This window comes from Lygodium microphyllum, chromosome 24 (genome assembly GCF_053477565.2).
Source record: "Lygodium microphyllum isolate KBCC chromosome 24, Lygodium_microphyllum_v1.1.10, whole genome shotgun sequence".
NCBI lineage: Eukaryota > Viridiplantae > Streptophyta > Polypodiopsida > Schizaeales > Lygodiaceae > Lygodium > Lygodium microphyllum.
The window spans coordinates 29,266,083-29,277,407 of record NC_141158.1 but is presented as its reverse complement, the minus strand read 5'-3'; the positions used below and the strand labels follow the sequence as shown (position 1 = coordinate 29,277,407).

General features: G+C 40.2%; 1 pseudogene; it reads right to left on the bottom strand.

Annotated features, from left to right (window-relative positions):
* Nucleotides 1-3,726: 3,726 nt before the first annotated feature.
* The window catches only part of LOC148014942 (ruBisCO large subunit-binding protein subunit beta, chloroplastic pseudogene), a 100,166-nt pseudogene continuing 92,567 nt past the window's right edge, over nucleotides 3,727-11,325 (bottom strand).

The following is an 11,325-nucleotide window of genomic DNA, read 5'->3' as shown; positions in this document are numbered from 1 at the left end:
GGTAAGTTACTCATGAATATATGTGTGCATCACGTGGGTTCAAAATAAGGTATTTTTAAAATACCATTTTTATACATTTTTAACATATAGAAGGGTGCATGGTGCAATATAAAGGGGTTATTTAGAGATTGAATAAAAAAGGGTTATTTTTATTCAAAAATTCATAGATAAGGATATTTATAAATAGACATTGAACACATGTGATGTAGAGGATATACATATAGTAGCTTCCCTGAGCTAGACTCTCAATAGAGTCATATCCTAAAGTCAATGAGCATGTAACATAATCAAAAACCTTCTCTTTTCCTTTATCTCTCTCCCTCACTAACATATCCATGTCAATGGATAGGGACCCATGGCTTTATAGCCTTCCTTATCCAAGACTTACACTGCCAGATGACTTAAGTAGGTCCACTGGTAGAAATAATGACTTGATGTCCGTTTTCAGCATACGTGCCTTGTGAAGGGTCATCATGTATTGTAACCTACTTAGCACCATACCAAGATGCTAACTCATCAAACACTACATATCACGATTGAGCAATATCTCATGTGTAGTCAGAACATAGCACTTGTATGCCTTCCTTTCTTGTGAGTACCCAATGAAAACACACTTCACTGCTTTACAGCCAAGTTTCTTCCCTTTGTCATCTGGAACATGAACATAGGCAATACTACCAAATACTTTCAAATGTCACATGTCATGCTTGTAGCCATAGAGCTACTCATAAGGTGTCTTTTCATGTATTCCTGTTGTAGGTGTTCTATTCATGACATAGACAGCCATAAGTGTTGCTTCAACACAATAAGACAAATGCATGCCCTTCTTATTCAACATGGCCATGGATGCCTCCATAATCACCCTATTCTTTCTTTTAGCTACTCCACTCTATTGAGGAGTATAGCTACAAGTCAAATGCCTCCTAATCCCATGCTTTGCTAAGTATCTGTTAAACTCCTTTAACACGTACTCTCCACCATCATCAGACCATAAGCATGAGACATAACAATGAAGCTCTTTTTTGCATGAGTTTTAAAATCCACGAAGCTGTCCAAAACCTCATCCTTATGCTTTAGGATGTATACCCATGTGTATATGCTATAGTCATCCACAAAGGTCACATAGTATCTAGACCTACCAAGTGATACATTATGAGCAACATGTCCCAGACATCTGAGTGCATAGGCTGTAATGGCCTATTACTATTTTGTGTACTCTTTGCAAATGGAAACCTGGCTTATTTTCCAAATTGACATGTTGAGTATACATGTTCCAAATTAGCATACTTAAACCTTGATAGCCCTGTAACCAGGTCCTTATGATGCAACCATGTTTGTATCCAGTGTAAACATCCTACTATGTTTTTGGCCTTTAGCAACTAACTTACATCCTCTGCCATACTTCTCTATGAAGCAACCAGGTCTATTAAATCATACCTATAAGTTTTGCTCGACAATCTAACCAATGGATAATAGATTCTTGGTGATCGATGGAACATGCAAGACATCATGCAATTTCTTTTTCCTGCCATTAGGCAGCATAACCAAAGGAACAATCCTTGTGTGTGCTGTGTCATGTTGAGGATCATCTCTAGTGCATACATAACCATTAGAACCTATTTTCAGCTCATCAAACCACTCGCCATGTGGTGTCATGTGGTTAGAGGCACTAGAATCTATATACTGGATATCATCAGACTTTTCTGGCTGCTTGCCCTTGTTCCGCACATAAGTCATAGCAAACAATCTCTCATTAGTCTCAAGCTTTGCATGACTATATGATGCATAATGACCATCTTGTCTACCCTTCTGATAAACTTGCTTTTTCTAGCACTCTTTTGCAATGTGGCCATGCTTGCCATAGTAATAGAAATATTTATCCTTATTTTTCTTTCTCATGAGCAGTTTGACTATGCTAGGATCCTCTACCCCTAGATTGAGATCTCCCCCTCGCATGGGAGTATCCACCACCTCTACTAGCAAATCCTTGCTGACTCTGCCCATGCTGAGATGCATGTTGCTGGGTTCCCCTACCATGGCTAGAACCTTTTCCATGATGACCATGGCTTCATTGATTAGAGTAAAAATTTACATCTTTGTTCTTAGAGCTACTTGAGCTCATAGTCAAACCCAATTTCACTTCTTCATGGATAAGCAAGGATACCAATTCATTAAAGTCAGGCATTTCAACCCTGACTGAAATTGACGTATCAAAAGACTTGTATTCAGGCCCTAGACCATTCAGAGTCATAGCCACCAGATCCTCATCATCTACCTCAGTCCCAATGGATGCTAGCTGATTTGTAATAGTCTTTATCTCAATCACATAGTCATGAATGGACTATCCTTTCTTGTCCATCATGTTACACTTCTGCTTTAGTTGTATTTTTCTGGCACTAGATGTAGTACCATTGTATCTCATCAAGATTTCCCAAGCATCTTTAGGAGACTTGCACTTCATTATTTGCATGACCATTGCATCTATAATGCACAATGCTAGCTAGTGCAAGACTCTACAAGCATGTTCAAGCCAAGCATGGTGTGCCTTCTATTGTTTAGGAGTTGGATTTCTGCCTGGAAGCTTAGGTTCAGCTTCATCACCTATTAGAGATCCTAATAGCCTTTCTTGATGAGAAAGTTCTCCATGCAGAATTTCTAGATAGCATAATTGTTGTTATCCAATCTCACTCACTATTTGAGTGATGTTATCAATTTTATCAGCATTTGCCATCTCTGCAACTCTATGTATTCAATGTAGTCTTAACATAGACTATGCTTGACTCCATGTCCACAAACCAAGGACACCTTGCATAGACAAATGTCTATTGACCATTGTATATATAGGACAGTTTCAATCCAAAAATTTTATGACAGTGAATTGACTGCAAAAACTAGTGACTTCTCAGCTAAAAAACACCACAAACATCTCCAGACACATGTCATAACAACCATGTATAGTTGCTTGTCAAGTAGGCTTCATTTCTACATAAAGAATAGGTAGGTATGCTGCAACATTATCGACAGGCAATGGCTTCAAATTTTCAATAGCATAAACTCTGCATAAACAATTGCATTCTTAGCCAGTACATGTGCTTTATTCTCAAGAATGTGTATGAGACATATATACATCTGACCACTTATAGTTGTCTAGTTTAAAGCTCAGATAACTCCAACAACAACCAATAAATTTTTGCTCTATTTTATAGCAAATTCAACATACATTCTAAATAGGAAATTCATCCAATAGGCCAACTAGGTTCATTTCATCATTCAGTAGTTTAAACTGACCAAGCCCAAATGCAATATCAGCTTTAGCTATAGGCATGATGACCTGTTGATCTAGATTTTAAAATATGAAACTTTGACTTGTCCAAATCCCTCAGAAGCTTGATTTCTTAAACATACACTGCAGTCAATAACACATGCAAACCATGTACATTGGTTCTGGTCATTCTATGTTGCATAGATAAGAGCAATGTCCTCTAAAAAAGTGTAGCATCAAGGTTGCAGCAATATGCATTAGAGGATTAACAAGCCTAGCTCGTGACTTTCATAACGGCATCTGCTAGTAATTGCACTGCCCGATCTTGTCCAACAAATGATATTGCAAGTTTCAAGTACAAGAAAATTTAGCTTAGATTAATATATGGTTCCTGGTTGCTACAATTTCAAGTACAAAGCAGATTTGGCTTTGACACAAGAATTTGGCACTTCGCGCCTTGAGCTTTAAAAAATTGAACTCTCATTCTCAAAGAGTACTTTCTGCAACATGCTATAGTACAAAACTTCCTCCAATAATCTATGGGCCCAGCTTCCACTGTTGGTAGTACACATGCCATAATTAACTTCAAGATCCCCCATTTTAATAACATATCCAGAGCTATCCATAGGATTACCAGCAGAGGGGCAGCAACTTTAGGCTCTTTAATGTCTACCACCATTGCATCAGATGTCAAGAAATTTTTGGCCTAGCATGCTCTAAGCAACACCTCACCATGTTTGTGGGATCAATGATTCTAGTAGCCATGATATCTTCATACTTCCCCATGGTATACTATAGCCAAATTTGAAATTATCATTTGACAAAACTTTCTCAACTATTACACTACCATTGACCCCTGCATTCTTGGCAATGAGTTTCAATGGATAGCTCAAAGCTCTCTTCACAATATCTACACCAAACTATTGCTCATGTTTTCAAGGGTTTCTTTAATAGCATCCACTTGGTAGCAAGGCGAGAAGTGTACATTCACCACTAACAAAAATACATTCTTCAATAGCAGCTTTTGTGGCATTCAAAGCATCCTCTACTCTTAAATTTTTCTCTTTCAGCCCAATTTCTATTTGAGCCTCGACTTGAATAATGGCCACTCCTCCAAAGAGTTTGGCGATTCATTCATTGAGCTTCTCCTTCTCATAATCTTGATTAGCAAGCAGGATATCTAGCATGTCCCCTGATTTACTCTGGTAGCTCGTCAAGAAGAACAACAAGTTCCTCGTGAAGAGGAATGGCAACTCCAATGCTTCTGTACAGTCCACTTTTGAACTAAATGACCTTTACAATTTGAATAGCTTCAAGTATTTGAGCTTGTGAACAAGAAGACTGTGTCCATTAGAGAAGATGGGGACCTTTCGGTGATCAAACTTGCCCCCTTCAGAGCTTGTATGATGACCAACTTAGCAAGAATCTTTTGAACTGCAACTGCTTCAGTCTTCTTCCTTGTTTTTCCCCAAGCTCTTCAACTAACCCCTCTTCCATATGTTGACCACTGCACCTAATTGGATTGGTCCATTGCAACTACTCTCATACCATGTTCATGCAGAGAGAGAGGGATAGACATAGGGGCCATAAGTTTAGAGAGAGTAATATACTCTCTTGTTCTCTTCATTATTCATCACACACACTAAGTCAAAGTACAACTCAACTAGGTCTAGAGTGACATGCCTTCTAATTGGAGTTAGCCTATAACCCAACTTAGAGCTGGCATAGTTGTCAACACAGCAAGACTTGTCCAAGTGTGATGCACCTACACACTCAATCACTCACTTGACATGGCACAAAAAGATAACATGATATGTGACAGCAATGTATACTCTTGTATTATTGAATGAAAGAAATGGTATAGTATAAGCACATCCCAAGACTACACCCTTGTGACACTACACATGTGAGGGTTCACCACTAGGTAATCAGGCAGGGCTCATTATCACTACTAATCCCTATATAGGTGTTTCTAGCAACAATGCCATGGTATAACTATAAAAAGATAACATGATATATGAGAGCAAGGTATAATCTTGTATTATTCAATGAAAGAAATGGTACAATATAAGCACATCCCCCCAGGACTACACCCTTGTGACACTACACATGTGAGGGTTCACCACTGGATAACCAGATAGGGCTCATTATCACTACTACTCCCTATATAGGTGTTTTTGGCAACAATGCCATGGTATAACGACAAAGCCCTTACCGAGGGGGGGGGGTAGCAAAAGCCATCCAAGGTGACAATGTGGGATTTTTTGCTTGTTTTTAAAAGTGAAAAATACAAAAAATATTTGCCAAAAAATGGGCTAGATGTAAGCCACATGCGGCTTGCAAGGTATAACTTGCAAAAGCTATAGTAGGTGACTGAGCAGGAGAAAGCATGTGGAGACCTTCGCGGAGTGTCATGTTCGTGAGGTAGCCAGTGCCATCTGCGTGGTGCATCGGCCAAGTTTCATGCAAGTCAACGGCTAGGCTCCTAGGCCAAGATGGTAGCTGCTCAAGCTCACCCTCAGAGTTCAAGTGATAGCGTTGGCCTTTCAACCAAAATATAGGTGGGCAAAGGTGTGTTGGTAAGTGGAAGCCCATCAAGGCAAGTGGCCTAAGTCATGAAGGCATCCGAGGTTGAGGGATGTATGCCCAATTGCAACTAGTGGTGGGTCCATAAGGGCTAACAAGCTATACACTTAACACTCCACTCCTCTCCTTTCTCCCACTCCACCTACTCCTCTCAATCCCAAGGTGTGCTTATCGTATACAAAATTAAAAAGGAGAAAAATAAAAAACTTAGATCTAAATCAATTGCTATGCACAGAACAAGAGTCCTTCAAGGCATACGTACAAATCAAGGGTGTGGAGGTTGTCGTATCTTCCTCTCCTCAAATTGTATCCTACTCTCCCTCTCCTCAGTGCTCCCTATTGCCCTACATTATTCCACAAAAGGATTTAGAATCAGCCCCCCTTTTTTGCTCTCCTAGAAGGTATTAAGAAAACTCAAAAACTTAAAAAGTTTTGGTGTTTTTAAAAGTTTAAAGGTCACATGAGGCATATTTTTCTCTTGTATTCTTTTTAAACTCATTCTTCAACCAAAAACTAGTTAAAACCTCAAAAATATTGAATCAACCCCTTCTCATTTCATTCTTCCCAAACTATACCATACTCCATTTTGGAGCTTACATATCTATTTTGTTTTGGAGTCCAAACTTGTTGTCCATTTTGGATTATATGCTCATATTCTACCACACAATGGACTCGGATGTATGTCATAAGGGTTGATCTTATCATTGCTCCAACAATGGAACCAAAATATCATTGCCTTCATTTAAGCTTTGCAAACAATATATGACTTGATGGATGCTGACTATCTCATGCATCTTGATTGATGTAACATTCCGTCCCCTCACCGCATAGAAGCCCCCTTAAAACTAATAGATTTGTTTTTAAAATTCTCCCCTTCCCCCTTGCCATCACCAAATAGGTGGCAGGGGAAGGAGGAGGAAGAAGATGACATGATTGATGATGACAACGATGAGAGGGAGAAGGAGGCAATGATCACCAAGGGGAAGGAGGGAGAAGACGGCATGGAAAGGAGGCCATCGATGATGACAACGAAGGAGAGGAAAACAATGACGATGGTGAGCCCCTTGGGCATAATGACCAAGCCACATGGCCTACCACCCCCTTCCCTTTGGGTGTAACAACCAGTCCTTCCCCCTTGGCCAGCACGCCCAGTGCACACCCAAATTGGGCTCCCCACTACCATGCTCGCTGACGGGTGATGGGTGGGGGAGACACCACCACCACCACTCCACTTTGCCCCTCCCAATAATACCCCTCTTTCCCCTATAAACTCACTCCCCCCCCATGGCAAAGGAAGGAGGGCTCGACACATTGAGAGAGAGGGAGAGAGAGAGAGAGAGAGAGAGAGAGAGAGAGAGAGAGAGAGAGAGAGAGAGAGAGAGAGAGAGAGAGAGAGAGAGAGAGAGAGAGAGAGAGAGAGAGAGAGAGAGAGAGAGAGAGAGAGAGAGAGAGGGAGAGAGAGGGAGAACCTTCTAGAAGGTTCTCCTTCTTTTCCCATCCTTAGAGGGTTTCCACACACGTTCTTTCTTTCCCCCTTACCCGCGAACTTAATCATTTTTCCCATGAGGTTATCCGCAAGTTTGATTTCCTCCCCAAATTGGCCCCCGCTATTTAAGTAAAAGGCCATTGAAGTCTTGTGCAAACTACATCTAAAAGAGAAGAAGATCGAGGATGGCCCCCAAGCAAAAAATGTCGCGCACAGATGGCAATCCCTCGACAAGCAATGAAGCTTCGGCCAAGGGAATCACTGCCAATCCAACTGCAATACTGGTCGTAAGTAATGTATTTCCAAATTGATAGATGCTTGCTTGATTCCCACATGTGATACGTTAGGTCCCAAACTACACCACATGAGAATAGTTTGTTTAAAAATATAAACTTCGTCTCAAATGTTCGAAGGATTGAGTTCTCAAATGCATGTATCAGGAGAAGTTAATTACATTTAGATGCCATGCAATAAAATCATAAACATCATATAAGGCTTCAAGCATTAGTTGTCGTTCTCCTGTCCTCGCAATAGTAGGTGTGTTTTCATCACTTTGAAGATATTTGCTGCAACTTACATGCCTGATGAATTGCATGGCAAACAAGTTAGTCTAAAAGAGAATCATTTTTGAAGCTCTAGAGCTTTGCCCAAGATCTCGCTAATCTCACAAACTAATAGCTCATGTTTGATAGATTGGAAATCATGATGTTGTGCTTAGCTAATACGGACAATGATCATAAGGACTAAAAACTAAGATGCCTTGAGACCTGTTTGATAACCACTATGTTTATCCATCCAATTCGGGGTGAGTCTAGATATAAACAACTCCATGCCTCAAAGGAAAGTGAAGAGCTCAAGGATTAGGAAACTTCAAGACAAAGTAAAGACCGATACTTTTTATGCTTGTTGGAAAGAAGGTTGGATTATGGATCAATGCAAGTGATCTATAGAACTTACGTCATGTACAGTGTTTAAACCCTTAACTTATGGCTTAGCGAGTGTTAAGTAAAATTTTGCATAGTATTGCTCTTGGATCCCAAGGGAGAGAGGGAAAATGTGATAGAAATGTTATCACGTCTATTCTTGTATTGTTTGGAAAAATACAATTGGTTTTGTTGGTTGATCAAACAACATCCTAAATGCTTTTACATTCAATTAATGGATTGTTGTTTGGATGAATAGTCCAAGTGCTTGTGATTAATGGTAAATGCATGGCAGGGGTCTGTGATGATAAGTTACCATGGGGATAAAGGAATGTTTTCTTGGAAGATGATATTAGGTTGATTGCCTTGATTGTGCTTGATTCTTAACAGGATTAATTAAGGAAATGATATTTTGCGCATGTGGATCATCTCCAAGGTCACATTGCTCTTCAACCCGAGAAGGGCACTGCTCGATTCACAGGCCGAAGGTTGAGTGGTGAAAAGCCAACCACGGAAATGGTGTCTCACTCTTAGGCCGCTTGTGGGTCAGGTGGAGCTTTGGACACCTCTTGCGTAGTCTGGAATGGAGTTGAAGACTGCCATGGCCTGAATATCTATGGCATTGGAAGATCCTATTCTAGATAAAGGATAGAAATTATGGTGCCATGTGATTTGGACCGGGTACTTTTGCAAGGCAGAAGGAACATGTAATTTCTCCTGTATAGGTACGAGACAAAGATTAACGTGATTATAAGTTAAAGAATAGGTTTGAACTTGTTTGTCAAAGAATTGTTGCTCTGTTTTCGTGTCGGTGCTATAAATTATGCGAATGAACCTTGTTCCCTAAAAGGTTTAATTAAGGGAGTCGATTTTAAATGTCACACTTAAATGTGATAGGAACTAATTAAATAACTAAAGAATGCGTATTGAGGGAAGTAGGTGGGCGGAACCCCCGACGGGTCCCTCCTATGGCAGGGTGGTCCTAGAGAACTGGGAGGCTTCTCACAAGGGTTTACCGACATCTAAACCTTAGTAAGTGTTAGGTTAGAACCCGATTCATGCCGTTTTAGGGGACCGAAATGGGACTATGCCCTATGGGTAGAGAGGTTGAGTGGCACATCCCTCTCATTTCCTATTCTCTTTGAACCAAGTGTACGATGGATTTGCTTCGGCTTGGGTATCTCTGCATAAAGTAGGATGTCTAGCCGACGCTAGAGTGCTGTTAGGAGACCTTGACTACTAGGGATGCAAATTTCAGGTCGATCCCAGTGGATACAACTGTGAACATTCCATTGCAAGAGGTGGACTCGAGAAACCCTAGGCGACAAATCCTGTAACATTCCATGGGAGTGCCATGGGCGGCATTGCTTAGATTCAATGGACTACTAAAAATGTGCTTGGACAATCAATAGGGGGGCATGTTATAGTTGGTATCAAAGGAAAACTTTGTAATGATAAGTGATTGATTAATGTATGGTTCATAGACATATCCTAAAATAGAATAACCTAAGTGGTATGGCTTGATTGTGAGGCACCTTCTGCACCCACAAATACTGACATGCAAGAGAAGAAAATCCTTCTTAAGCAAATTAAGGCACTCGAGTTTGGTGGAGAAGGGATAGATGTTGCAACAGAGGTGGAGATATAGATTGAGTTGATGAATGATTATTTCTCTGCTACAGGAACTACTTCTTGCAATCAAGCAATGATAGGCAAACTTAAGTTAGTTGGCTAGGCTTGGATATGGTGGAAGCAATGGTGTAAAGATCAAGACATTTTTGAACCTATTGTCACTTGGGCTCAGCTGAAAGATGTTGTATGCGGATGATACCTTCCGAAAACCTACAAGACTTTGAGGATGAATGAATTCTTCAAGCTAAAGCAGCCGGAGTTAACCTTGGAAGCCTACTACTCAAAATTTATAACCCTATTAAAATACGCACCACCTATGGATATTGCACAACAAGTATCCAAGTTTTGTCATGGCCTGAACACTCCTCTGAACCACCATCTTGAAGCAATGCGTCCAACATACTTGCAAGATGCATTACTTTGAGCAAAGACAAGCATCCAAGAACTTAAATAGGGCAATTGTGATAAAGATGATTCCCGAGATTAGGACAAGAGATGCCACACGTGCAGAGAGATAGGGCACATCCGTAGGAGATGTCCCTACTGTCAATGCTTCCACTGCAATGAGCTAGAGCATGTCTAAGCAGACTGCACTGACTTAAGTCCAGAAGATATTGAGCCTCCAAGAAAAGGAAGCTACACAGGTGCAGTCTTTGGATATATAGAGGAATCAGATGAAGACAAAGACCTAGAACCTACTACACTTCTTCAGGATGAGTAGAAATTCTAGAAATTTTATCATCATGTAATACAACTTGAATTGGGATAAATCGTACTCTTGTAACTACAGTTAACCCCGAGTAATATGAGTTGCATCAATTTTGAGCCTAGAACTTACGAGTAATCATAGATACTTTAGCAAGGAATGACAGTTATAACTTGCAGTGAATTTCTCTCAAGTTGTTTCTTCTCAACTAATATAGATTGGGTCTTGCCAGAATATCGAAGCTTGGGAGTATTCTTTGGTATTACAATCAAAGCCGATTGACCATGGATCTCAGTCTAGATCTAAAAAGAGGACAATTCAGAAACAAAGTTTCCAAGATAAATGACCACTTCGGTCTATTGAAAGGATCCTAGGGAAATTTTGTCTAAATAAGAAAATTCTGCCAAGGACAACCAAGAATCTTGTGACCACAAGTGATAAGGCTTCACACTATTTCTATTGCAAGGAGTTAGGTCATTTCAAAAGGGAATGTCCAAAAAAATCTAGAAGATATTCATGAGATGTAACTACAAATTTTTTTTTTCTCTTGTAATCCATACTCGAATATATCAAATACAATAAATTGATGTTTTACAAGACCGTATGCTTATGAGTGAGCAATGAATGTGTGACGGGTCCTAACCCACAGGTTCTAGAACGAAATCCCTAGTTCTTCCGAGATGAGGACGTCTCGAGTTCTGTAAGGAGGAGAGGATGTAACATTCCGCCC